Source organism: Schistocerca cancellata, chromosome 3 (assembly GCF_023864275.1).
Source record: "Schistocerca cancellata isolate TAMUIC-IGC-003103 chromosome 3, iqSchCanc2.1, whole genome shotgun sequence".
Taxonomy (NCBI): Eukaryota; Metazoa; Arthropoda; class Insecta; order Orthoptera; family Acrididae; genus Schistocerca; species Schistocerca cancellata.
Window position 1 is genome coordinate 706,039,978 of NC_064628.1, and position 19,987 is coordinate 706,059,964.

A 19,987-nucleotide genomic window follows, 5' to 3' on the forward strand; every position below is an offset into this window, starting at 1 on the left:
AATAATGACAGTAGTATCCAGGAGAGACTCGTCCCAGATGTACTTGCTCTGGCGGGGGTGTAACTCAGTGGTAGAGTGTCTGCTTCGCATGCAGAAAGTCCTGGGTTCAAATCCCAGCTCCTCCAATTTTTGTTTCTCCGTGCAGCAGTACATGAAAACTTTTGCCTATCACCATATTCTATAAAATTCAGTGTACAAGATTCTTCCCCCAAGCAAGTGGATTTCGTACAGTTCGACCTCATGGCGGCAGGACGATGACCTGCAAGACCCTTGGCTGCGATCCTCCCATTGAAATGTTGCTCCAAAGCCTTCGGTATGGCGTGCGGAGTGCATCTCAAACATGTATTTGCAACTCACCGCGACAATCGTCTTTTGTTTTTTCGAGATACTGAAAAATGAAGGGGGCACCCGGGATTGAACCGGGGACCTCTCGATCTGCAGTCGAATGCTCTACGACTGAGCTATACCCCCTTTCACGATCTTCCTATTCCCATAACTTAACGAAAAATATTACACTCTGCCTGGCTAAAGACGTCTAATCGAGCAAAATATCGTGTAATCATTATCTCTCAGTTATATATTAGCGTTAAACGATATAAATATCAAAAATACTAGACACCTCGCGCCTGGAGAAAGTGCGAGTCGGCGCCTTCACCTTAATGTCAGAATGCGAAAATTGCACTAGTAGCTTTTTTCAAGCAAGTTCTGTTCGTCCGTTCTTTGTAATCGTTTGGTATCTGATTAAACTGACATACTCGCCTATGGCTTTCGTAAACGAAAATTTCATTGTGACCCCGACGTGATTTGAACACGCAACCTTCTGATCTGGAGTCAGACGCGCTACCGTTGCGCCACGGAGTCGACGCTGCTTAGGTCTTGTCATGAATAGGTTCCTCGAAAACTTACTGTACCGTTCAAACCTAAGAAATAATGACAGTAGTATCCAGGAGAGACTCGTCCCAGATGTACTTGCTCTGGCGGGGGTGTAACTCAGTGGTAGAGTGTCTGCTTCGCATGCAGAAAGTCCTGGGTTCAAATCACAGCTCCTCCAATTTTTGTTTCTCCGTGCAGCAGTACATGAAAACTTTTGCCTATCACCATATTCTATAAAATTCAGTGTACAAGATTCTTCCCCCAAGCAAGTGGATTTCGTACAGTTCGACCTCATGGCGGCAGGACGATGACCTGCAAGACCCTTGGCTGCGATCCTCCCATTGAAATGTTGCTCCAAAGCCTTCGGTATGGCGTGCGGAGTGCATCTCAAACATGTATTTGCAACTCACCGCGACAATCGTCTTTTGTTTTTTCGAGATACTGAAAAATGAAGGGGGCACCCGCGATTGAACCGTGGACCTCTCGATCTGCAGTCGAATGCTCTACGACTGAGCTATACCCCCTTTCACGATCTTCCTATTCCCATAACTTAACGAAAAATATTACACTCTGCCTGGCTAAAGACGTCTAATCGAGCAAAATATCGTGTAATCATTATCTCTCAGTTATATATTAGCGTTAAACGATATAAATATCAAAAATACTAGACACCTCGCGCCTGGAGAAAGTGCGAGTCGGCGCCTTCACCTTAATGTCAGAATGCGAAAATTGCACTAGTAGCTTTTTTCAAGCAAGTTCTGTTCGTCCGTTCTTTGTAATCGTTTGGTATCTGATTAAACTGACATACTCGCCTATGGCTTTCGTAAACGAAAATTTCATTGTGACCCCGACGTGATTTGAACACGCAACCTTCTGATCTGGAGTCAGACGCGCTACCGTTGCGCCACGGAGTCGACGCTGCTTAGGTCTTGTCATGAATAGGTTCCTCGAAAACTTACTGTACCGTTCAAACCTAAGAAATAATGACAGTAGTATCCAGGAGAGACTCGTCCCAGATGTACTTGCTCTGGCGGGGGTGTAACTCAGTGGTAGAGTGTCTGCTTCGCATGCAGAAAGTCCTGGGTTCAAATCCCAGCTCCTCCAATTTTTGTTTCTCCGTGCAGCAGTACATGAAAACTTTTGCCTATCACCATATTCTATAAAATTCAGTGTACAAGATTCTTCCCCCAAGCAAGTGGATTTCGTACAGTTCGACCTCATGGCGGCAGGACGATGACGTGCAAGACCCTTGGCTGCGATCCTCCCATTGAAATGTTGCTCCAAAGCCTTCGGTATGGCGTGCGGAGTGCATCTCAAACATGTATTTGCAACTCACCGCGACAATCGTCTTTTGTTTTTTCGAGATACTGAAAAATGAAGGGGGCACCCGGGATTGAACCGGGGACCTCTCGATCTGCAGTCGAATGCTCTACGACTGAGCTATACCCCCTTTCACGATCTTCCTATTCCCATAACTTAACGAAAAATATTACACTCTGCCTGGCTAAAGACGTCTAATCGAGCAAAATATCGTGTAATCATTATCTCTCAGTTATATATTAGCGTTAAACGATATAAATATCAAAAATACTAGACACCTCGCGCCTGGAGAAAGTGCGAGTCGGCGCCTTCACCTTAATGTCAGAATGCGAAAATTGCACTAGTAGCTTTTTTCAAGCAAGTTCTGTTCGTCCGTTCTTTGTAATCGTTTGGTATCTGATTAAACTGACATACTCGCCTATGGCTTTCGTAAACGAAAATTTCATTGTGACCCCGACGTGATTTGAACACGCAACCTTCTGATCTGGAGTCAGACGCGCTACCGTTGCGCCACGGAGTCGACGCTGCTTAGGTCTTGTCATGAATAGGTTCCTCGAAAACTTACTGTACCGTTCAAACCTAAGAAATAATGACAGTAGTATCCAGGAGAGACTCGTCCCAGATGTACTTGCTCTGGCGGGGGTGTAACTCAGTGGTAGAGTGTCTGCTTCGCATGCAGAAAGTCCTGGGTTCAAATCCCAGCTCCTCCAATTTTTGTTTCTCCGTGCAGCAGTACATGAAAACTTTTGCCTATCACCATATTCTATAAAATTCAGTGTACAAGATTCTTCCCCCAAGCAAGTGGATTTCGTACAGTTCGACCTCATGGCGGCAGGACGATGACCTGCAAGACCCTTGGCTGCGATCCTCCCATTGAAATGTTGCTCCAAAGCCTTCGGTATGGCGTGCGGAGTGCATCTCAAACATGTATTTGCAACTCACCGCGACAATCGTCTTTTGTTTTTTCGAGATACTGAAAAATGAAGGGGGCACCCGGGATTGAACCGGGGACCTCTCGATCTGCAGTCGAATGCTCTACGACTGAGCTATACCCCCTTTCACGATCTTCCTATTCCCATAACTTAACGAAAAATATTACACTCTGCCTGGCTAAAGACGTCTAATCGAGCAAAATATCGTGTAATCATTATCTCTCAGTTATATATTAGCGTTAAACGATATAAATATCAAAAATACTAGACACCTCGCGCCTGGAGAAAGTGCGAGTCGGCGCCTTCACCTTAATGTCAGAATGCGAAAATTGCACTAGTAGCTTTTTTCAAGCAAGTTCTGTTCGTCCGTTCTTTGTAATCGTTTGGTATCTGATTAAACTGACATACTCGCCTATGGCTTTCGTAAACGAAAATTTCATTGTGACCCCGACGTGATTTGAACACGCAACCTTCTGATCTGGAGTCAGACGCGCTACCGTTGCGCCACGGAGTCGACGCTGCTTAGGTCTTGTCATGAATAGGTTCCTCGAAAACTTACTGTACCGTTCAAACCTAAGAAATAATGACAGTAGTATCCAGGAGAGACTCGTCCCAGATGTACTTGCTCTGGCGGGGGTGTAACTCAGTGGTAGAGTGTCTGCTTCGCATGCAGAAAGTCCTGGGTTCAAATCCCAGCTCCTCCAATTTTTGTTTCTCCGTGCAGCAGTACATGAAAACTTTTGCCTATCACCATATTCTATAAAATTCAGTGTACAAGATTCTTCCCCCAAGCAAGTGGATTTCGTACAGTTCGACCTCATGGCGGCAGGACGATGACCTGCAAGACCCTTGGCTGCGATCCTCCCATTGAAATGTTGCTCCAAAGCCTTCGGTATGGCGTGCGGAGTGCATCTCAAACATGTATTTGCAACTCACCGCGACAATCGTCTTTTGTTTTTTCGAGATACTGAAAAATGAAGGGGGCACCCGGGATTGAACCGGGGACCTCTCGATCTGCAGTCGAATGCTCTACGACTGAGCTATACCCCCTTTCACGATCTTCCTATTCCCATAACTTAACGAAAAATATTACACTCTGCCTGGCTAAAGACGTCTAATCGAGCAAAATATCGTGTAATCATTATCTCTCAGTTATATATTAGCGTTAAACGATATAAATATCAAAAATACTAGACACCTCGCGCCTGGAGAAAGTGCGAGTCGGCGCCTTCACCTTAATGTCAGAATGCGAAAATTGCACTAGTAGCTTTTTTCAAGCAAGTTCTGTTCGTCCGTTCTTTGTAATCGTTTGGTATCTGATTAAACTGACATACTCGCCTATGGCTTTCGTAAACGAAAATTTCATTGTGACCCCGACGTGATTTGAACACGCAACCTTCTGATCTGGAGTCAGACGCGCTACCGTTGCGCCACGGAGTCGACGCTGCTTAGGTCTTGTCATGAATAGGTTCCTCGAAAACTTACTGTACCGTTCAAACCTAAGAAATAATGACAGTAGTATCCAGGAGAGACTCGTCCCAGATGTACTTGCTCTGGCGGGGGTGTAACTCAGTGGTAGAGTGTCTGCTTCGCATGCAGAAAGTCCTGGGTTCAAATCCCAGCTCCTCCAATTTTTGTTTCTCCGTGCAGCAGTACATGAAAACTTTTGCCTATCACCATATTCTATAAAATTCAGTGTACAAGATTCTTCCCCCAAGCAAGTGGATTTCGTACAGTTCGACCTCATGGCGGCAGGACGATGACCTGCAAGACCCTTGGCTGCGATCCTCCCATTGAAATGTTGCTCCAAAGCCTTCGGTATGGCGTGCGGAGTGCATCTCAAACATGTATTTGCAACTCACCGCGACAATCGTCTTTTGTTTTTTCGAGATACTGAAAAATGAAGGGGGCACCCGGGATTGAACCGGGGACCTCTCGATCTGCAGTCGAATGCTCTACGACTGAGCTATACCCCCTTTCACGATCTTCCTATTCCCATAACTTAACGAAAAATATTACACTCTGCCTGGCTAAAGACGTCTAATCGAGCAAAATATCGTGTAATCATTATCTCTCAGTTATATATTAGCGTTAAACGATATAAATATCAAAAATACTAGACACCTCGCGCCTGGAGAAAGTGCGAGTCGGCGCCTTCACCTTAATGTCAGAATGCGAAAATTGCACTAGTAGCTTTTTTCAAGCAAGTTCTGTTCGTCCGTTCTTTGTAATCGTTTGGTATCTGATTAAACTGACATACTCGCCTATGGCTTTCGTAAACGAAAATTTCATTGTGACCCCGACGTGATTTGAACACGCAACCTTCTGATCTGGAGTCAGACGCGCTACCGTTGCGCCACGGAGTCGACGCTGCTTAGGTCTTGTCATGAATAGGTTCCTCGAAAACTTACTGTACCGTTCAAACCTAAGAAATAATGACAGTAGTATCCAGGAGAGACTCGTCCCAGATGTACTTGCTCTGGCGGGGGTGTAACTCAGTGGTAGAGTGTCTGCTTCGCATGCAGAAAGTCCTGGGTTCAAATCCCAGCTCCTCCAATTTTTGTTTCTCCGTGCAGCAGTACATGAAAACTTTTGCCTATCACCATATTCTATAAAATTCAGTGTACAAGATTCTTCCCCCAAGCAAGTGGATTTCGTACAGTTCGACCTCATGGCGGCAGGACGATGACGTGCAAGACCCTTGGCTGCGATCCTCCCATTGAAATGTTGCTCCAAAGCCTTCGGTATGGCGTGCGGAGTGCATCTCAAACATGTATTTGCAACTCACCGCGACAATCGTCTTTTGTTTTTTCGAGATACTGAAAAATGAAGGGGGCACCCGGGATTGAACCGGGGACCTCTCGATCTGCAGTCGAATGCTCTACGACTGAGCTATACCCCCTTTCACGATCTTCCTATTCCCATAACTTAACGAAAAATATTACACTCTGCCTGGCTAAAGACGTCTAATCGAGCAAAATATCGTGTAATCATTATCTCTCAGTTATATATTAGCGTTAAACGATATAAATATCAAAAATACTAGACACCTCGCGCCTGGAGAAAGTGCGAGTCGGCGCCTTCACCTTAATGTCAGAATGCGAAAATTGCACTAGTAGCTTTTTTCAAGCAAGTTCTGTTCGTCCGTTCTTTGTAATCGTTTGGTATCTGATTAAACTGACATACTCGCCTATGGCTTTCGTAAACGAAAATTTCATTGTGACCCCGACGTGATTTGAACACGCAACCTTCTGATCTGGAGTCAGACGCGCTACCGTTGCGCCACGGAGTCGACGCTGCTTAGGTCTTGTCATGAATAGGTTCCTCGAAAACTTACTGTACCGTTCAAACCTAAGAAATAATGACAGTAGTATCCAGGAGAGACTCGTCCCAGATGTACTTGCTCTGGCGGGGGTGTAACTCAGTGGTAGAGTGTCTGCTTCGCATGCAGAAAGTCCTGGGTTCAAATCCCAGCTCCTCCAATTTTTGTTTCTCCGTGCAGCAGTACATGAAAACTTTTGCCTATCACCATATTCTATAAAATTCAGTGTACAAGATTCTTCCCCCAAGCAAGTGGATTTCGTACAGTTCGACCTCATGGCGGCAGGACGATGACCTGCAAGACCCTTGGCTGCGATCCTCCCATTGAAATGTTGCTCCAAAGCCTTCGGTATGGCGTGCGGAGTGCATCTCAAACATGTATTTGCAACTCACCGCGACAATCGTCTTTTGTTTTTTCGAGATACTGAAAAATGAAGGGGCCACCCGGGATTGAACCGGGGACCTCTCGATCTGCAGTCGAATGCTCTACGACTGAGCTATACCCCCTTTCACGATCTTCCTATTCCCATAACTTAACGAAAAATATTACACTCTGCCTGGCTAAAGACGTCTAATCGAGCAAAATATCGTGTAATCATTATCTCTCAGTTATATATTAGCGTTACACGATATAAATATCAAAAATACTAGACACCTCGCGCCTGGAGAAAGTGCGAGTCGGCGCCTTCACCTTAATGTCAGAATGCGAAAATTGCACTAGTAGCTTTTTTCAAGCAAGTTCTGTTCGTCCGTTCTTTGTAATCGTTTGGTATCTGATTAAACTGACATACTCGCCTATGGCTTTCGTAAACGAAAATTTCATTGTGACCCCGACGTGATGTGAACACGCAACCTTCTGATCTGGAGTCAGACGCGCTACCGTTGCGCCACGGAGTCGACGCTGCTTAGGTCTTGTCATGAATAGGTTCCTCGAAAACTTACTGTACCGTTCAAACCTAAGAAATAATGACAGTAGTATCCAGGAGAGACTCGTCCCAGATGTACTTGCTCTGGCGGGGGTGTAACTCAGTGGTAGAGTGTCTGCTTCGCATGCAGAAAGTCCTGGGTTCAAATCCCAGCTCCTCCAATTTTTGTTTCTCCGTGCAGCAGTACATGAAAACTTTTGCCTATCACCATATTCTATAAAATTCAGTGTACAAGATTCTTCCCCCAAGCAAGTGGATTTCGTACAGTTCGACCTCATGGCGGCAGGACGATGACCTGCAAGACCCTTGGCTGCGATCCTCCCATTGAAATGTTGCTCCAAAGCCTTCGGTATGGCGTGCGGAGTGCATCTCAAACATGTATTTGCAACTCACCGCGACAATCGTCTTTTGTTTTTTCGAGATACTGAAAAATGAAGGGGGCACCCGGGATTGAACCGGGGACCTCTCGATCTGCAGTCGAATGCTCTACGACTGAGCTATACCCCCTTTCACGATCTTCCTATTCCCATAACTTAACGAAAAATATTACACTCTGCCTGGCTAAAGACGTCTAATCGAGCAAAATATCGTGTAATCATTATCTCTCAGTTATATATTAGCGTTAAACGATATAAATATCAAAAATACTAGACACCTCGCGCCTGGAGAAAGTGCGAGTCGGCGCCTTCACCTTAATGTCAGAATGCGAAAATTGCACTAGTAGCTTTTTTCAAGCAAGTTCTGTTCGTCCGTTCTTTGTAATCGTTTGGTATCTGATTAAACTGACATACTCGCCTATGGCTTTCGTAAACGAAAATTTCATTGTGACCCCGACGTGATTTGAACACGCAACCTTCTGATCTGGAGTCAGACGCGCTACCGTTGCGCCACGGAGTCGACGCTGCTTAGGTCTTGTCATGAATAGGTTCCTCGAAAACTTACTGTACCGTTCAAACCTAAGAAATAATGACAGTAGTATCCTGGAGAGACTCGTCCCAGATGTACTTGCTCTGGCGGGGGTGTAACTCAGTGGTAGAGTGTCTGCTTCGCATGCAGAAAGTCCTGGGTTCAAATCCCAGCTCCTCCAATTTTTGTTTCTCCGTGCAGCAGTACATGAAAACTTTTGCCTATCACCATATTCTATAAAATTCAGTGTACAAGATTCTTCCCCCAAGCAAGTGGATTTCGTACAGTTCGACCTCATGGCGGCAGGACGATGACCTGCAAGACCCTTGGCTGCGATCCTCCCATTGAAATGTTGCTCCAAAGCCTTCGGTATGGCGTGCGGAGTGCATCTCAAACATGTATTTGCAACTCACCGCGACAATCGTCTTTTGTTTTTTCGAGATACTGAAAAATGAAGGGGGCACCCGGGATTGAACCGGGGACCTCTCGATCTGCAGTCGAATGCTCTACGACTGAGCTATACCCCCTTTCACGATCTTCCGATTCCCATAACTTAACGAAAAATATTACACTCTGCCTGGCTAAAGACGTCTAATCGAGCAAAATATCGTGTAATCATTATCTCTCAGTTATATATTAGCGTTAAACGATATAAATATCAAAAATACTAGACACCTCGCGCCTGGAGAAAGTGCGAGTCGGCGCCTTCACCTTAATGTCAGAATGCGAAAATTGCACTAGTAGCTTTTTTCAAGCAAGTTCTGTTCGTCCGTTCTTTGTAATCGTTTGGTATCTGATTAAACTGACATACTCGCCTATGGCTTTCGTAAACGAAAATTTCATTGTGACCCCGACGTGATTTGAACACGCAACCTTCTGATCTGGAGTCAGACGCGCTACCGTTGCGCCACGGAGTCGACGCTGCTTAGGTCTTGTCATGAATAGGTTCCTCGAAAACTTACTGTACCGTTCAAACCTAAGAAATAATGACAGTAGTATCCAGGAGAGACTCGTCCCAGATGTACTTGCTCTGGCGGGGGTGTAACTCAGTGGTAGAGTGTCTGCTTCGCATGCAGAAAGTCCTGGGTTCAAATCCCAGCTCCTCCAATTTTTGTTTCTCCGTGCAGCAGTACATGAAAACTTTTGCCTATCACCATATTCTATAAATTTCAGTGTACAAGATTCTTCCCCCAAGCAAGTGGATTTCGTACAGTTCGACCTCATGGCGGCAGGACGATGACCTGCAAGAACCTTGGCTGCGATCCTCCCATTGAAATGTTGCTCCAAAGCCTTCGGTATGGCGTGCGGAGTGCATCTCAAACATGTATTTGCAACTCACCGCGACAATCGTCTTTTGTTTTTTCGAGATACTGAAAAATGAAGGGGGCACCCGGGATTGAACCGGGGACCTCTCGATCTGCAGTCGAATGCTCTACGACTGAGCTATACCCCCTTTCACGATCTTCCTATTCCCATAACTTAACGAAAAATATTACACTCTGCCTGGCTAAAGACGTCTAATCGAGCAAAATATCGTGTAATCATTATCTCTCAGTTATATATTAGCGTTAAACGATATAAATATCAAAAATACTAGACACCTCGCGCCTGGAGAAAGTGCGAGTCGGCGCCTTCACCTTAATGTCAGAATGCGAAAATTGCACTAGTAGCTTTTTTCAAGCAAGTTCTGTTCGTCCGTTCTTTGTAATCGTTTGGTATCTGATTAAACTGACATACTCGCCTATGGCTTTCGTAAACGAAAATTTCATTGTGACCCCGACGTGATTTGAACACGCAACCTTCTGATCTGGAGTCAGACGCGCTACCGTTGCGCCACGGAGTCGACGCTGCTTAGGTCTTGTCATGAATAGGTTCCTCGAAAACTTACTGTACCGTTCAAACCTAAGAAATAATGACAGTAGTATCCAGGAGAGACTCGTCCCAGATGTACTTGCTCTGGCGGGGGTGTAACTCAGTGGTAGAGTGTCTGCTTCGCATGCAGAAAGTCCTGGGTTCAAATCCCAGCTCCTCCAATTTTTGTTTCTCCGTGCAGCAGTACATGAAAACTTTTGCCTATCACCATATTCTATAAAATTCAGTGTACAAGATTCTTCCCCCAAGCAAGTGGATTTCGTACAGTTCGACCTCATGGCGGCAGGACGATGACCTGCAAGACCCTTGGCTGCGATCCTCCCATTGAAATGTTGCTCCAAAGCCTTCGGTATGGCGTGCGGAGTGCATCTCAAACATGTATTTGCAACTCACCGCGACAATCGTCTTTTGTTTTTTCGAGATACTGAAAAATGAAGGGGGCACCCGGGATTGAACCGGGGACCTCTCGATCTGCAGTCGAATGCTCTACGACTGAGCTATACCCCCTTTCACGATCTTCCTATTCCCATAACTTAACGAAAAATATTACACTCTGCCTGGCTAAAGACGTCTAATCGAGCAAAATATCGTGTAATCATTATCTCTCAGTTATATATTAGCGTTAAACGATATAAATATCAAAAATACTAGACACCTCGCGCCTGGAGAAAGTGCGAGTCGGCGCCTTCACCTTAATGTCAGAATGCGAAAATTGCACTAGTAGCTTTTTTCAAGCAAGTTCTGTTCGTCCGTTCTTTGTAATCGTTTGGTATCTGATTAAACTGACATACTCGCCTATGGCTTTCGTAAACGAAAATTTCATTGTGACCCCGACGTGATTTGAACACGCAACCTTCTGATCTGGAGTCAGACGCGCTGCCGTTGCGCCACGGAGTCGACGCTGCTTAGGTCTTGTCATGAATAGGTTCCTCGAAAACTTACTTTACCGTTCAAACCTAAGAAATAATGACAGTAGTATCCAGGAGAGACTCGTCCCAGATGTACTTGCTCTGGCGGGGGTGTAACTCAGTGGTAGAGTGTCTGCTTCACATGCAGAAAGTCCTGGGTTCAAATCCCAGCTCCTCCAATTTTTGTTTCTCCGTGCAGCAGTACATGAAAACTTTTGCCTATCACCATATTCTATAAAATTCAGTGTACAAGATTCTTCCCCCAAGCAAGTGGATTTCGTACAGTTCGACCTCATGGCGGCAGGACGATGACCTGCAAGACCCTTGGCTGCGATCCTCCCATTGAAATGTTGCTCCAAAGCCTTCGGTATGGCGTGCGGAGTGCATCTCAAACATGTATTTGCAACTCACCGCGACAATCGTCTTTTGTTTTTTCGAGATACTGAAAAATGAAGGGGGCACCCGGGATTGAACCGGGGACCTCTCGATCTGCAGTCGAATGCTCTACGACTGAGCTATACCCCCTTTCACGATCTTCCTATTCCCATAACTTAACGAAAAATATTACACTCTGCCTGGCTAAAGACGTCTAATCGAGCAAAATATCGTGTAATCATTATCTCTCAGTTATATATTAGCGTTAAACGATATAAATATCAAAAATACTAGACACCTCGCGCCTGGAGAAAGTGCGAGTCGGCGCCTTCACCTTAATGTCAGAATGCGAAAATTGCACTAGTAGCTTTTTTCAAGCAAGTTCTGTTCGTCCGTTCTTTGTAATCGTTTGGTATCTGATTAAACTGACATACTCGCCTATGGCTTTCGTAAACGAAAATTTCATTGTGACCCCGACGTGATTTGAACACGCAACCTTCTGATCTGGAGTCAGACGCGCTGCCGTTGCGCCACGGAGTCGACGCTGCTTAGGTCTTGTCATGAATAGGTTCCTCGAAAACTTACTTTACCGTTCAAACCTAAGAAATAATGACAGTAGTATCCAGGAGAGACTCGTCCCAGATGTACTTGCTCTGGCGGGGGTGTAACTCAGTGGTAGAGTGTCTGCTTCACATGCAGAAAGTCCTGGGTTCAAATCCCAGCTCCTCCAATTTTTGTTTCTCCGTGCAGCAGTACATGAAAACTTTTGCCTATCACCATATTCTATAAAATTCAGTGTACAAGATTCTTCCCCCAAGCAAGTGGATTTCGTACAGTTCGACCTCATGGCGGCAGGACGATGACCTGCAAGACCCTTGGCTGCGATCCTCCCATTGAAATGTTGCTCCAAAGCCTTCGGTATGGCGTGCGGAGTGCATCTCAAACATGTATTTGCAACTCACCGCGACAATCGTCTTTTGTTTTTTCGAGATACTGAAAAATGAAGGGGGCACCCGGGATTGAACCGGGGACCTCTCGATCTGCAGTCGAATGCTCTACGACTGAGCTATACCCCCTTTCACGATCTTCCTATTCCCATAACTTAACGAAAAATATTACACTCTGCCTGGCTAAAGACGTCTAATCGAGCAAAATATCGTGTAATCATTATCTCTCAGTTATATATTAGCGTTAAACGATATAAATATCAAAAATACTAGACACCTCGCGCCTGGAGAAAGTGCGAGTCGGCGCCTTCACCTTAATGTCAGAATGCGAAAATTGCACTAGAAGCTTTTTTCAAGCAAGTTCTGTTCGTCCGTTCTTTGTAATCGTTTGGTATCTGATTAAACTGACATACTCGCCTATGGCTTTCGTAAACGAAAATTTCATTGTGACCCCGACGTGATTTGAACACGCAACCTTCTGATCTGGAGTCAGACGCGCTGCCGTTGCGCCACGGAGTCGACGCTGCTTAGGTCTTGTCATGAATAGGTTCCTCGAAAACTTACTTTACCGTTCAAACCTAAGAAATAATGACAGTAGTATCCAGGAGAGACTCGTCCCAGATGTACTTGCTCTGGCGGGGGTGTAACTCAGTGGTAGAGTGTCTGCTTCACATGCAGAAAGTCCTGGGTTCAAATCCCAGCTCCTCCAATTTTTGTTTCTCCGTGCAGCAGTACATGAAAACTTTTGCCTATCACCATATTCTATAAAATTCAGTGTACAAGATTCTTCCCCCAAGCAAGTGGATTTCGTACAGTTCGACCTCATGGCGGCAGGACGATGACCTGCAAGACCCTTGGCTGCGATCCTCCCATTGAAATGTTGCTCCAAAGCCTTCGGTATGGCGTGCGGAGTGCATCTCAAACATGTATTTGCAACTCACCGCGACAATCGTCTTTTGTTTTTTCGAGATACTGAAAAATGAAGGGGGCACCCGGGATTGAACCGGGGACCTCTCGATCTGCAGTCGAATGCTCTACGACTGAGCTATACCCCCTTTCACGATCTTCCTATTCCCATAACTTAACGAAAAATATTACACTCTGCCTGGCTAAAGACGTCTAATCGAGCAAAATATCGTGTAATCATTATCTCTCAGTTATATATTAGCGTTAAACGATATAAATATCAAAAATACTAGACACCTCGCGCCTGGAGAAAGTGCGAGTCGGCGCCTTCACCTTAATGTCAGAATGCGAAAATTGCACTAGAAGCTTTTTTCAAGCAAGTTCTGTTCGTCCGTTCTTTGTAATCGTTTGGTATCTGATTAAACTGACATACTCGCCTATGGCTTTCGTAAACGAAAATTTCATTGTGACCCCGACGTGATTTGAACACGCAACCTTCTGATCTGGAGTCAGACGCGCTACCGTTGCGCCACGGAGTCGACGCTGCTTAGGTCTTGTCATGAATAGGTTCCTCGAAAACTTACTGTACCGTTCAAACCTAAGAAATAATGACAGTAGTATCCAGGAGAGACTCGTCCCAGATGTACTTGCTCTGGCGGGGGTGTAACTCAGTGGTAGAGTGTCTGCTTCGCATGCAGAAAGTCCTGGGTTCAAATCCCAGCTCCTCCAATTTTTGTTTCTCCGTGCAGCAGTACATGAAAACTTTTGCCTATCACCATATTCTATAAAATTCAGTGTACAAGATTCTTCCCCCAAGCAAGTGGATTTCGTACAGTTCGACCTCATGGCGGCAGGACGATGACCTGCAAGACCCTTGGCTGCGATCCTCCCATTGAAATGTTGCTCCAAAGCCTTCGGTAAGGCGTGCGGAGTGCATCTCAAACATGTATTTGCAACTCACCGCGACAATCGTCTTTTGTTTTTTCGAGATACTGAAAAATGAAGGGGGCACCCGGGATTGAACCGGGGACCCCTCGATCTGCAGTCGAATGCTCTACGACTGAGCTATACCCCCTTTCACGATCTTCCTATTCCCATAACTTAACGAAAAATATTACACTCTGCCTGGCTAAAGACGTCTAATCGAGCAAAATATCGTGTAATCATTATCTCTCAGTTATATATTAGCGTTAAACGATATAAATATCAAAAATACTAGACACCTCGCGCCTGGAGAAAGTGCGAGTCGGCGCCTTCACCTTAATGTCAGAATGCGAAAATTGCACTAGTAGCTTTTTTCAAGCAAGTTCTGTTCGTCCGTTCTTTGTAATCGTTTGGTATCTGATTAAACTGACATACTCGCCTATGGCTTTCGTAAACGAAAATTTCATTGTGACCCCGACGTGATTTGAACACGCAACCTTCTGATCTGGAGTCAGACGCGCTACCGTTGCGCCACGGAGTCGACGCTGCTTAGGTCTTGTCATGAATAGGTTCCTCGAAAACTTACTGTACCGTTCAAACCTAAGAAATAATGACAGTAGTATCCAGGAGAGACTCGTCCCAGATGTACTTGCTCTGGCGGGGGTGTAACTCAGTGGTAGAGTGTCTGCTTCGCATGCAGAAAGTCCTGGGTTCAAATCCCAGCTCCTCCAATTTTTGTTTCTCCGTGCAGCAGTACATGAAAACTTTTGCCTATCACCATATTCTATAAAATTCAGTGTACAAGATTCTTCCCCCAAGCAAGTGGATTTCGTACAGTTCGACCTCATGGCGGCAGGACGATGACCTGCAAGACCCTTGGCTGCGATCCTCCCATTGAAATGTTGCTCCAAAGCCTTCGGTATGGCGTGCGGAGTGCATCTCAAACATGTATTTGCAACTCACCGCGACAATCGTCTTTTGTTTTTTCGAGATACTGAAAAATGAAGGGGGCACCCGGGATTGAACCGGGGACTTCTCGATCTGCAGTCGAATGCTCTACGACTGAGCTATACCCCCTTTCACGATCTTCCTATTCCCATGACTTAACGAAAAATATTACACTCTGCCTGGCTAAAGACGTCTAATCGAGCAAAATATCGTGTAATCATTATCTCTCAGTTATATATTAGCGTTAAACGATATAAATATCAAAAATACTAGACACCTCGCGCCTGGAGAAAGTGCGAGTCGGCGCCTTCACCTTAATGTCAGAATGCGAAAATTGCACTAGTAGCTTTTTTCAAGCAAGTTCTGTTCGTCCGTTCTTTGTAATCGTTTGGTATCTGATTAAACTGACATACTCGCCTATGGCTTTCGTAAACGAAAATTTCATTGTGACCCCGACGTGATGTGAACACGCAACCTTCTGATCTGGAGTCAGACGCGCTACCGTTGCGCCACGGAGTCGACGCTGCTTAGGTCTTGTCATGAATAGGTTCCTCGAAAACTTACTGTACCGTTCAAACCTAAGAAATAATGACAGTAGTATCCAGGAGAGACTCGTCCCAGATGTACTTGCTCTGGCGGGGGTGTAACTCAGTGGTAGAGTGTCTGCTTCGCATGCAGAAAGTCCTGGGTTCAAATCCCAGCTCCTCCAATTTTTGTTTCTCCGTGCAGCAGTACATGAAAACTTTTGCCTATCACCATATTCTATAAAATTCAGTGTACAAGATTCTTCCCCCAAGCAAGTGGATTTCGTACAGTTCGACCTCATGGCGGCAGGACGATGACCTGCAAGACCCTTGGCTGCGATCCTCCCATTGAAATGTTGCTCCAAAGCCTTCGGTATGGCGTGCGGAGTGCATCTCAAACATGTATTTGCAACTCACCGCGACAATCGTCTTTTGTTTTTTCGAGATACTGAAAAATGAAGGGGGCACCCGGGATTGAACCGGGGACCTCTCGATCTGCAGTCGAATGCTCTACGACTGAGCTATACCCCCTTTCACGATCTTCCTATTCCCATAACTTAACGAAAAATATTACACTCTGCCTGGCTAAAGACGTCTAATCGAGCAAAATATCGTGTAATCATTATCTCTCAGTTATATATTAGCGTTAAACGATATAAATATCAAAAATACTAGACACCTCGCGCCTGGAGAAAGTGCGAGTCGGCGCCTTCACCTTAATGTCAGAATGCGAAAATTGCACTAGTAGCTTTTTTCAAGCAAGTTCTGTTCGTCCGTTCTTTGTAATCGTTTGGTATCTGATTAAACTGACATACTCGCCTATGGCTTTCGTAAACGAAAATTTCATTGTGACCCCGACGTGATTTGAACGCGCAACCTTCTGATCTGGAGTCAGACGCGCTACCGTTGCGCCACGGAGTCGACGCTGCTTAGGTCTTGTCATGAATAGGTTCCTCGAAAACTTACTGTACCGTTCAAACCTAAGAAATAATGACAGTAGTATCCAGGAGAGACTCGTCCCAGATGTACTTGCTCTGGCGGGGGTGTAACTCAGTGGTAGAGTGTCTGCTTCGCATGCAGAAAGTCCTGGGTTCAAATCCCAGCTCCTCCAATTTTTGTTTCTCCGTGCAGCAGTACATGAAAACTTTTGCCTATCACCATATTCTATAAAATTCAGTGTACAAGATTCTTCCCCCAAGCAAGTGGATTTCGTACAGTTCGACCTCATGGCGGCAGGACGATGACCTGCAAGACCCTTGGCTGCGATCCTCCCATTGAAATGTTGCTCCAAAGCCTTCGGTATGGCGTGCGGAGTGCATCTCAAACATGTATTTGCAACTCACCGCGACAATCGTCTTTTGCTTTTTCGAGATACTGAAAAATGAAGGGGGCACCCGGGATTGAACCGGGGACCTCTCGATCTGCAGTCGAATGCTCTACGACTGAGCTATACCCCCTTTCACGATCTTCCTATTCCCATAACTTAACGAAAAATATTACACTCTGCCTGGCTAAAGACGTCTAATCGAGCAAAATATCGTGTAATCATTATCTCTCAGTTATATATTAGCGTTAAACGATATAAATATCAAAAATACTAGACACCTCGCGCCTGGAGAAAGTGCGAGTCGGCGCCTTCACCTTAATGTCAGAATGCGAAAATTGCACTAGTAGCTTTTTTCAAGCAAGTTCTGTTCGTCCGTTCTTTGTAATCGTTTGGTATCTGATTAAACTGACATACTCGCCTATGGCTTTCGTAAACGAAAATTTCATTGTGACCCCGACGTGATTTGAACACGCAACCTTCTGATCTGGAGTCAGACGCGCTACCTTTGCGCCACGGAGTCGACGCTGCTTAGGTCTTGTCATGAATAGGTTCCTCGAAAACTTACTGTACCGTTCAAACCTAAGAAATAATGACAGTAGTATCCAGGAGAGACTCGTCCCAGATGTACTTGCTCTGGCGGGGGTGTAACTCAGTGGTAGAGTGTCTGCTTCGCATGCAGAAAGTCCTGGGTTCAAATCCCAGCTCCTCCAATTTTTGTTTCTCCGTGCAGCAGTACATGAAAACTTTTGCCTATCACCATATTCTATAAAATTCAGTGTACAAGATTCTTCCCCCAAGCAAGTGGATTTCGTACAGTTCGACCTCATGGCGGCAGGACGATGACCTGCAAGACCCTTGGCTGCGATCCTCCCATTGAAATGTTGCTCCAAAGCCTTCGGTATGGCGTGCGGAGTGCATCTCAAACATGTATTTGCAACTCACCGCGACAATCGTCTTTTGTTTTTTCGAGATACTGAAAAATGAAGGGGGCACCCGGGATTGAACCGGGGACCTCTCGATCTGCAGTCGAATGCTCTACGACTGAGCTATACCCCCTTTCACGATCTTCCTATTCCCATAACTTAACGAAAAATGTTACACTCTGCCTGGCTAAAGACGTCTAATCGAGCAAAATATCGTGTAATCATTATCTCTCAGTTATATATTAGCGTTAAACGATATAAATATCAAAAATACTAGACACCTCGCGCCTGGAGAAAGTGCGAGTCGGCGCCTTCACCTTAATGTCAGAATGCGAAAATTGCACTAGTAGCTTTTTTCAAGCAAGTTCTGTTCGTCCGTTCTTTGTAATCGTTTGGTATCTGATTAAACTGACATACTCGCCTATGGCTTTCGTAAACGAAAATTTCATTGTGACCCCGACGTGATTTGAACACGCAACATTCTGATCTGGAGTCAGACGCGCTACCGTTGCGCCACGGAGTCGACGCTGCTTAGGTCTTGTCATGAATAGGTTCCTCGAAAACTTACTGTACCGTTCAAACCTAAGAAATAATGACAGTAGTATCCAGGAGAGACTCGTCCCAGATGTACTTGCTCTGGCGGGGGTGTAACTCAGTGGTAGAGTGTCTGCTTCGCATGCAGAAAGTCCTGGGTTCAAATCCCAGCTCCTCCAATTTTTGTTTCTCCGTGCAGCAGTACATGAAAACTTTTGCCTATCACCATATTCTATAAAATTCAGTGTACAAGATTCTTCCCCCAAGCAAGTGGATTTCGTACAGTTCGACCTCATGGCGGCAGGACGATGACCTGCAAGACCCTTGGCTGCGATCCTCCCATTGAAATGTTGCTCCAAAGCCTTCGGTATGGCGTGCGGAGTGCATCTCAAACATGTATTTGCAACTCACCGCGACAATCGTCTTTTGTTTTTTCGAGATACTGAAAAATGAAGGGGGCACCCGGGATTGAACCGGGGACCTCTCGATCTGCAGTCGAATGCTCTACGACTGAGCTATACCCCCTTTCACGATCTTCCTATTCCCATAACTTAACGAAAAATATTACACTCTGCCTGGCTAAAGACGTCTAATCGAGCAAAATATCGTGTAATCATTATCTCTCAGTTATATATTAGCGTTAAACGATATGAATATCAAAAATACTAGACACCTCGCGCCTGGAGAAAGTGCGAGTCGGCGCCTTCACCTTAATGTCAGAATGCGAAAATTGCACTAGTAGCTTTTTTCAAGCAAGTTCTGTTCGTCCGTTCTTTGTAATCGTTTGGTATCTGATTAAACTGACATACTCGCCTATGGCTTTCGTAAACGAAAATTTCATTGTGACCCCGACGTGATTTGAACACGCAACATTCTGATCTGGAGTCAGACGCGCTACCGTTGCGCCACGGAGTCGACGCTGCTTAGGTCTTGTCATGAATAGGTTCCTCGAAAACTTACTGTACCGTTCAAACCTAAGAAATAATGACAGTAGTATCCAGGAGAGACTCGTCCCAGATGTACTTGCTCTGGCGGGGGTGTAACTCAGTGGTAGAGTGTCTGCTTCGCATGCAGAAAGTCCTGGGTTCAAATACCAGCTCCTCCAATTTTTGTTTCTCCGTGCAGCAGTACATGAAAACTTTTGCCTATCACCATATTCTATAAAATTCAGTGTACAAGATTCTTCCCCCAAGCAAGTGGATTTCGTACAGTTCGACCTCATGGCGGCAGGACGATGACCTGCAAGACCCTTGGCTGCGATCCTCCCATTGAAATGTTGCTCCAAAGCCTTCGGTATGGCGTGCGGAGTGCATCTCAAACATGTATTTGCAACTCACCGCGACAATCGTCTTTTGTTTTTTCGAGATACTGAAAAATGAAGGGGGCACTCGGGATTGAACCGGGGACCTCTCGATCTGCAGTCGAATGCTCTACGACTGAGCTATACCCCCTTTCACGATCTTCCTATTCCCATAACTTAACGAAAAATATTACACTCTGCCTGGCTAAAGACGTCTAATC

General features: G+C 45.4%; 65 non-coding genes across 65 annotated transcripts; 22 read left to right on the forward strand and 43 right to left on the reverse strand.

Moving 5' to 3' along the window:
- Positions 1–53: 53 nt before the first annotated feature.
- Trnaa-cgc (transfer RNA alanine (anticodon CGC)) lies at positions 54–125 on the forward strand. The gene has a single exon. It is a non-coding gene; the product is annotated as a tRNA-Ala (tRNA).
- Positions 126–399: 274 nt separating this feature from the next.
- Trnac-gca (transfer RNA cysteine (anticodon GCA)) lies at positions 400–471 on the reverse strand. The gene has a single exon. It is a non-coding gene; the product is annotated as a tRNA-Cys (tRNA).
- A 318-nt stretch (positions 472–789) lies between these two features.
- Trnaw-cca (transfer RNA tryptophan (anticodon CCA)) lies at positions 790–861 on the reverse strand. Its single transcript has one exon. It is a non-coding gene; the product is annotated as a tRNA-Trp (tRNA).
- Positions 862–979: 118 nt separating this feature from the next.
- Trnaa-cgc (transfer RNA alanine (anticodon CGC)) lies at positions 980–1,051 on the forward strand. The gene has a single exon. It is a non-coding gene; the product is annotated as a tRNA-Ala (tRNA).
- A 274-nt stretch (positions 1,052–1,325) lies between these two features.
- Trnac-gca (transfer RNA cysteine (anticodon GCA)) lies at positions 1,326–1,397 on the reverse strand. The gene has a single exon. It is a non-coding gene; the product is annotated as a tRNA-Cys (tRNA).
- Positions 1,398–1,715: 318 nt separating this feature from the next.
- On the reverse strand, positions 1,716–1,787 carry Trnaw-cca (transfer RNA tryptophan (anticodon CCA)). Its single transcript has one exon. It is a non-coding gene; the product is annotated as a tRNA-Trp (tRNA).
- A 118-nt stretch (positions 1,788–1,905) lies between these two features.
- Positions 1,906–1,977, forward strand: Trnaa-cgc (transfer RNA alanine (anticodon CGC)). The gene has a single exon. It is a non-coding gene; the product is annotated as a tRNA-Ala (tRNA).
- Positions 1,978–2,251: 274 nt separating this feature from the next.
- Positions 2,252–2,323, reverse strand: Trnac-gca (transfer RNA cysteine (anticodon GCA)). The gene has a single exon. It is a non-coding gene; the product is annotated as a tRNA-Cys (tRNA).
- Positions 2,324–2,641: 318 nt separating this feature from the next.
- On the reverse strand, positions 2,642–2,713 carry Trnaw-cca (transfer RNA tryptophan (anticodon CCA)). Its single transcript has one exon. It is a non-coding gene; the product is annotated as a tRNA-Trp (tRNA).
- A 118-nt stretch (positions 2,714–2,831) lies between these two features.
- Positions 2,832–2,903, forward strand: Trnaa-cgc (transfer RNA alanine (anticodon CGC)). The gene has a single exon. It is a non-coding gene; the product is annotated as a tRNA-Ala (tRNA).
- Positions 2,904–3,177: 274 nt separating this feature from the next.
- Positions 3,178–3,249, reverse strand: Trnac-gca (transfer RNA cysteine (anticodon GCA)). Its single transcript has one exon. It is a non-coding gene; the product is annotated as a tRNA-Cys (tRNA).
- Positions 3,250–3,567: 318 nt separating this feature from the next.
- On the reverse strand, positions 3,568–3,639 carry Trnaw-cca (transfer RNA tryptophan (anticodon CCA)). The gene has a single exon. It is a non-coding gene; the product is annotated as a tRNA-Trp (tRNA).
- Positions 3,640–3,757: 118 nt separating this feature from the next.
- Trnaa-cgc (transfer RNA alanine (anticodon CGC)) lies at positions 3,758–3,829 on the forward strand. Its single transcript has one exon. It is a non-coding gene; the product is annotated as a tRNA-Ala (tRNA).
- Positions 3,830–4,103: 274 nt separating this feature from the next.
- Trnac-gca (transfer RNA cysteine (anticodon GCA)) lies at positions 4,104–4,175 on the reverse strand. Its single transcript has one exon. It is a non-coding gene; the product is annotated as a tRNA-Cys (tRNA).
- Positions 4,176–4,493: 318 nt separating this feature from the next.
- Trnaw-cca (transfer RNA tryptophan (anticodon CCA)) lies at positions 4,494–4,565 on the reverse strand. The gene has a single exon. It is a non-coding gene; the product is annotated as a tRNA-Trp (tRNA).
- Positions 4,566–4,683: 118 nt separating this feature from the next.
- Positions 4,684–4,755, forward strand: Trnaa-cgc (transfer RNA alanine (anticodon CGC)). The gene has a single exon. It is a non-coding gene; the product is annotated as a tRNA-Ala (tRNA).
- Positions 4,756–5,029: 274 nt separating this feature from the next.
- On the reverse strand, positions 5,030–5,101 carry Trnac-gca (transfer RNA cysteine (anticodon GCA)). Its single transcript has one exon. It is a non-coding gene; the product is annotated as a tRNA-Cys (tRNA).
- Positions 5,102–5,419: 318 nt separating this feature from the next.
- On the reverse strand, positions 5,420–5,491 carry Trnaw-cca (transfer RNA tryptophan (anticodon CCA)). The gene has a single exon. It is a non-coding gene; the product is annotated as a tRNA-Trp (tRNA).
- Positions 5,492–5,609: 118 nt separating this feature from the next.
- Positions 5,610–5,681, forward strand: Trnaa-cgc (transfer RNA alanine (anticodon CGC)). The gene has a single exon. It is a non-coding gene; the product is annotated as a tRNA-Ala (tRNA).
- Positions 5,682–5,955: 274 nt separating this feature from the next.
- On the reverse strand, positions 5,956–6,027 carry Trnac-gca (transfer RNA cysteine (anticodon GCA)). The gene has a single exon. It is a non-coding gene; the product is annotated as a tRNA-Cys (tRNA).
- Positions 6,028–6,345: 318 nt separating this feature from the next.
- On the reverse strand, positions 6,346–6,417 carry Trnaw-cca (transfer RNA tryptophan (anticodon CCA)). Its single transcript has one exon. It is a non-coding gene; the product is annotated as a tRNA-Trp (tRNA).
- Positions 6,418–6,535: 118 nt separating this feature from the next.
- Trnaa-cgc (transfer RNA alanine (anticodon CGC)) lies at positions 6,536–6,607 on the forward strand. The gene has a single exon. It is a non-coding gene; the product is annotated as a tRNA-Ala (tRNA).
- Positions 6,608–6,881: 274 nt separating this feature from the next.
- Positions 6,882–6,953, reverse strand: Trnac-gca (transfer RNA cysteine (anticodon GCA)). The gene has a single exon. It is a non-coding gene; the product is annotated as a tRNA-Cys (tRNA).
- A 318-nt stretch (positions 6,954–7,271) lies between these two features.
- Trnaw-cca (transfer RNA tryptophan (anticodon CCA)) lies at positions 7,272–7,343 on the reverse strand. The gene has a single exon. It is a non-coding gene; the product is annotated as a tRNA-Trp (tRNA).
- A 118-nt stretch (positions 7,344–7,461) lies between these two features.
- On the forward strand, positions 7,462–7,533 carry Trnaa-cgc (transfer RNA alanine (anticodon CGC)). Its single transcript has one exon. It is a non-coding gene; the product is annotated as a tRNA-Ala (tRNA).
- Positions 7,534–7,807: 274 nt separating this feature from the next.
- Trnac-gca (transfer RNA cysteine (anticodon GCA)) lies at positions 7,808–7,879 on the reverse strand. Its single transcript has one exon. It is a non-coding gene; the product is annotated as a tRNA-Cys (tRNA).
- Positions 7,880–8,197: 318 nt separating this feature from the next.
- Positions 8,198–8,269, reverse strand: Trnaw-cca (transfer RNA tryptophan (anticodon CCA)). Its single transcript has one exon. It is a non-coding gene; the product is annotated as a tRNA-Trp (tRNA).
- A 118-nt stretch (positions 8,270–8,387) lies between these two features.
- Trnaa-cgc (transfer RNA alanine (anticodon CGC)) lies at positions 8,388–8,459 on the forward strand. The gene has a single exon. It is a non-coding gene; the product is annotated as a tRNA-Ala (tRNA).
- Positions 8,460–8,733: 274 nt separating this feature from the next.
- On the reverse strand, positions 8,734–8,805 carry Trnac-gca (transfer RNA cysteine (anticodon GCA)). Its single transcript has one exon. It is a non-coding gene; the product is annotated as a tRNA-Cys (tRNA).
- A 318-nt stretch (positions 8,806–9,123) lies between these two features.
- On the reverse strand, positions 9,124–9,195 carry Trnaw-cca (transfer RNA tryptophan (anticodon CCA)). Its single transcript has one exon. It is a non-coding gene; the product is annotated as a tRNA-Trp (tRNA).
- Positions 9,196–9,313: 118 nt separating this feature from the next.
- On the forward strand, positions 9,314–9,385 carry Trnaa-cgc (transfer RNA alanine (anticodon CGC)). The gene has a single exon. It is a non-coding gene; the product is annotated as a tRNA-Ala (tRNA).
- A 274-nt stretch (positions 9,386–9,659) lies between these two features.
- Positions 9,660–9,731, reverse strand: Trnac-gca (transfer RNA cysteine (anticodon GCA)). The gene has a single exon. It is a non-coding gene; the product is annotated as a tRNA-Cys (tRNA).
- Positions 9,732–10,049: 318 nt separating this feature from the next.
- Trnaw-cca (transfer RNA tryptophan (anticodon CCA)) lies at positions 10,050–10,121 on the reverse strand. Its single transcript has one exon. It is a non-coding gene; the product is annotated as a tRNA-Trp (tRNA).
- A 118-nt stretch (positions 10,122–10,239) lies between these two features.
- Positions 10,240–10,311, forward strand: Trnaa-cgc (transfer RNA alanine (anticodon CGC)). Its single transcript has one exon. It is a non-coding gene; the product is annotated as a tRNA-Ala (tRNA).
- A 274-nt stretch (positions 10,312–10,585) lies between these two features.
- Positions 10,586–10,657, reverse strand: Trnac-gca (transfer RNA cysteine (anticodon GCA)). Its single transcript has one exon. It is a non-coding gene; the product is annotated as a tRNA-Cys (tRNA).
- Positions 10,658–10,975: 318 nt separating this feature from the next.
- On the reverse strand, positions 10,976–11,047 carry Trnaw-cca (transfer RNA tryptophan (anticodon CCA)). Its single transcript has one exon. It is a non-coding gene; the product is annotated as a tRNA-Trp (tRNA).
- Positions 11,048–11,165: 118 nt separating this feature from the next.
- Trnav-cac (transfer RNA valine (anticodon CAC)) lies at positions 11,166–11,237 on the forward strand. The gene has a single exon. It is a non-coding gene; the product is annotated as a tRNA-Val (tRNA).
- A 274-nt stretch (positions 11,238–11,511) lies between these two features.
- On the reverse strand, positions 11,512–11,583 carry Trnac-gca (transfer RNA cysteine (anticodon GCA)). The gene has a single exon. It is a non-coding gene; the product is annotated as a tRNA-Cys (tRNA).
- Positions 11,584–11,901: 318 nt separating this feature from the next.
- Trnaw-cca (transfer RNA tryptophan (anticodon CCA)) lies at positions 11,902–11,973 on the reverse strand. Its single transcript has one exon. It is a non-coding gene; the product is annotated as a tRNA-Trp (tRNA).
- Positions 11,974–12,091: 118 nt separating this feature from the next.
- Trnav-cac (transfer RNA valine (anticodon CAC)) lies at positions 12,092–12,163 on the forward strand. Its single transcript has one exon. It is a non-coding gene; the product is annotated as a tRNA-Val (tRNA).
- Positions 12,164–12,437: 274 nt separating this feature from the next.
- Trnac-gca (transfer RNA cysteine (anticodon GCA)) lies at positions 12,438–12,509 on the reverse strand. The gene has a single exon. It is a non-coding gene; the product is annotated as a tRNA-Cys (tRNA).
- A 318-nt stretch (positions 12,510–12,827) lies between these two features.
- Trnaw-cca (transfer RNA tryptophan (anticodon CCA)) lies at positions 12,828–12,899 on the reverse strand. The gene has a single exon. It is a non-coding gene; the product is annotated as a tRNA-Trp (tRNA).
- A 118-nt stretch (positions 12,900–13,017) lies between these two features.
- On the forward strand, positions 13,018–13,089 carry Trnav-cac (transfer RNA valine (anticodon CAC)). Its single transcript has one exon. It is a non-coding gene; the product is annotated as a tRNA-Val (tRNA).
- A 274-nt stretch (positions 13,090–13,363) lies between these two features.
- On the reverse strand, positions 13,364–13,435 carry Trnac-gca (transfer RNA cysteine (anticodon GCA)). Its single transcript has one exon. It is a non-coding gene; the product is annotated as a tRNA-Cys (tRNA).
- A 318-nt stretch (positions 13,436–13,753) lies between these two features.
- Trnaw-cca (transfer RNA tryptophan (anticodon CCA)) lies at positions 13,754–13,825 on the reverse strand. The gene has a single exon. It is a non-coding gene; the product is annotated as a tRNA-Trp (tRNA).
- Positions 13,826–13,943: 118 nt separating this feature from the next.
- On the forward strand, positions 13,944–14,015 carry Trnaa-cgc (transfer RNA alanine (anticodon CGC)). Its single transcript has one exon. It is a non-coding gene; the product is annotated as a tRNA-Ala (tRNA).
- Positions 14,016–14,289: 274 nt separating this feature from the next.
- Trnac-gca (transfer RNA cysteine (anticodon GCA)) lies at positions 14,290–14,361 on the reverse strand. The gene has a single exon. It is a non-coding gene; the product is annotated as a tRNA-Cys (tRNA).
- Positions 14,362–14,679: 318 nt separating this feature from the next.
- Trnaw-cca (transfer RNA tryptophan (anticodon CCA)) lies at positions 14,680–14,751 on the reverse strand. The gene has a single exon. It is a non-coding gene; the product is annotated as a tRNA-Trp (tRNA).
- A 118-nt stretch (positions 14,752–14,869) lies between these two features.
- On the forward strand, positions 14,870–14,941 carry Trnaa-cgc (transfer RNA alanine (anticodon CGC)). The gene has a single exon. It is a non-coding gene; the product is annotated as a tRNA-Ala (tRNA).
- A 274-nt stretch (positions 14,942–15,215) lies between these two features.
- On the reverse strand, positions 15,216–15,287 carry Trnac-gca (transfer RNA cysteine (anticodon GCA)). The gene has a single exon. It is a non-coding gene; the product is annotated as a tRNA-Cys (tRNA).
- Positions 15,288–15,605: 318 nt separating this feature from the next.
- Positions 15,606–15,677, reverse strand: Trnaw-cca (transfer RNA tryptophan (anticodon CCA)). The gene has a single exon. It is a non-coding gene; the product is annotated as a tRNA-Trp (tRNA).
- A 118-nt stretch (positions 15,678–15,795) lies between these two features.
- On the forward strand, positions 15,796–15,867 carry Trnaa-cgc (transfer RNA alanine (anticodon CGC)). The gene has a single exon. It is a non-coding gene; the product is annotated as a tRNA-Ala (tRNA).
- Positions 15,868–16,141: 274 nt separating this feature from the next.
- On the reverse strand, positions 16,142–16,213 carry Trnac-gca (transfer RNA cysteine (anticodon GCA)). Its single transcript has one exon. It is a non-coding gene; the product is annotated as a tRNA-Cys (tRNA).
- A 318-nt stretch (positions 16,214–16,531) lies between these two features.
- Positions 16,532–16,603, reverse strand: Trnaw-cca (transfer RNA tryptophan (anticodon CCA)). Its single transcript has one exon. It is a non-coding gene; the product is annotated as a tRNA-Trp (tRNA).
- Positions 16,604–16,721: 118 nt separating this feature from the next.
- Trnaa-cgc (transfer RNA alanine (anticodon CGC)) lies at positions 16,722–16,793 on the forward strand. Its single transcript has one exon. It is a non-coding gene; the product is annotated as a tRNA-Ala (tRNA).
- Positions 16,794–17,067: 274 nt separating this feature from the next.
- On the reverse strand, positions 17,068–17,139 carry Trnac-gca (transfer RNA cysteine (anticodon GCA)). Its single transcript has one exon. It is a non-coding gene; the product is annotated as a tRNA-Cys (tRNA).
- A 318-nt stretch (positions 17,140–17,457) lies between these two features.
- On the reverse strand, positions 17,458–17,529 carry Trnaw-cca (transfer RNA tryptophan (anticodon CCA)). Its single transcript has one exon. It is a non-coding gene; the product is annotated as a tRNA-Trp (tRNA).
- A 118-nt stretch (positions 17,530–17,647) lies between these two features.
- Trnaa-cgc (transfer RNA alanine (anticodon CGC)) lies at positions 17,648–17,719 on the forward strand. Its single transcript has one exon. It is a non-coding gene; the product is annotated as a tRNA-Ala (tRNA).
- A 274-nt stretch (positions 17,720–17,993) lies between these two features.
- On the reverse strand, positions 17,994–18,065 carry Trnac-gca (transfer RNA cysteine (anticodon GCA)). The gene has a single exon. It is a non-coding gene; the product is annotated as a tRNA-Cys (tRNA).
- A 318-nt stretch (positions 18,066–18,383) lies between these two features.
- On the reverse strand, positions 18,384–18,455 carry Trnaw-cca (transfer RNA tryptophan (anticodon CCA)). Its single transcript has one exon. It is a non-coding gene; the product is annotated as a tRNA-Trp (tRNA).
- Positions 18,456–18,573: 118 nt separating this feature from the next.
- Trnaa-cgc (transfer RNA alanine (anticodon CGC)) lies at positions 18,574–18,645 on the forward strand. Its single transcript has one exon. It is a non-coding gene; the product is annotated as a tRNA-Ala (tRNA).
- A 274-nt stretch (positions 18,646–18,919) lies between these two features.
- Trnac-gca (transfer RNA cysteine (anticodon GCA)) lies at positions 18,920–18,991 on the reverse strand. The gene has a single exon. It is a non-coding gene; the product is annotated as a tRNA-Cys (tRNA).
- Positions 18,992–19,309: 318 nt separating this feature from the next.
- On the reverse strand, positions 19,310–19,381 carry Trnaw-cca (transfer RNA tryptophan (anticodon CCA)). The gene has a single exon. It is a non-coding gene; the product is annotated as a tRNA-Trp (tRNA).
- A 118-nt stretch (positions 19,382–19,499) lies between these two features.
- On the forward strand, positions 19,500–19,571 carry Trnaa-cgc (transfer RNA alanine (anticodon CGC)). The gene has a single exon. It is a non-coding gene; the product is annotated as a tRNA-Ala (tRNA).
- Positions 19,572–19,845: 274 nt separating this feature from the next.
- Positions 19,846–19,917, reverse strand: Trnac-gca (transfer RNA cysteine (anticodon GCA)). Its single transcript has one exon. It is a non-coding gene; the product is annotated as a tRNA-Cys (tRNA).
- Between the last annotated feature and the right edge of the window lie 70 nt (positions 19,918–19,987).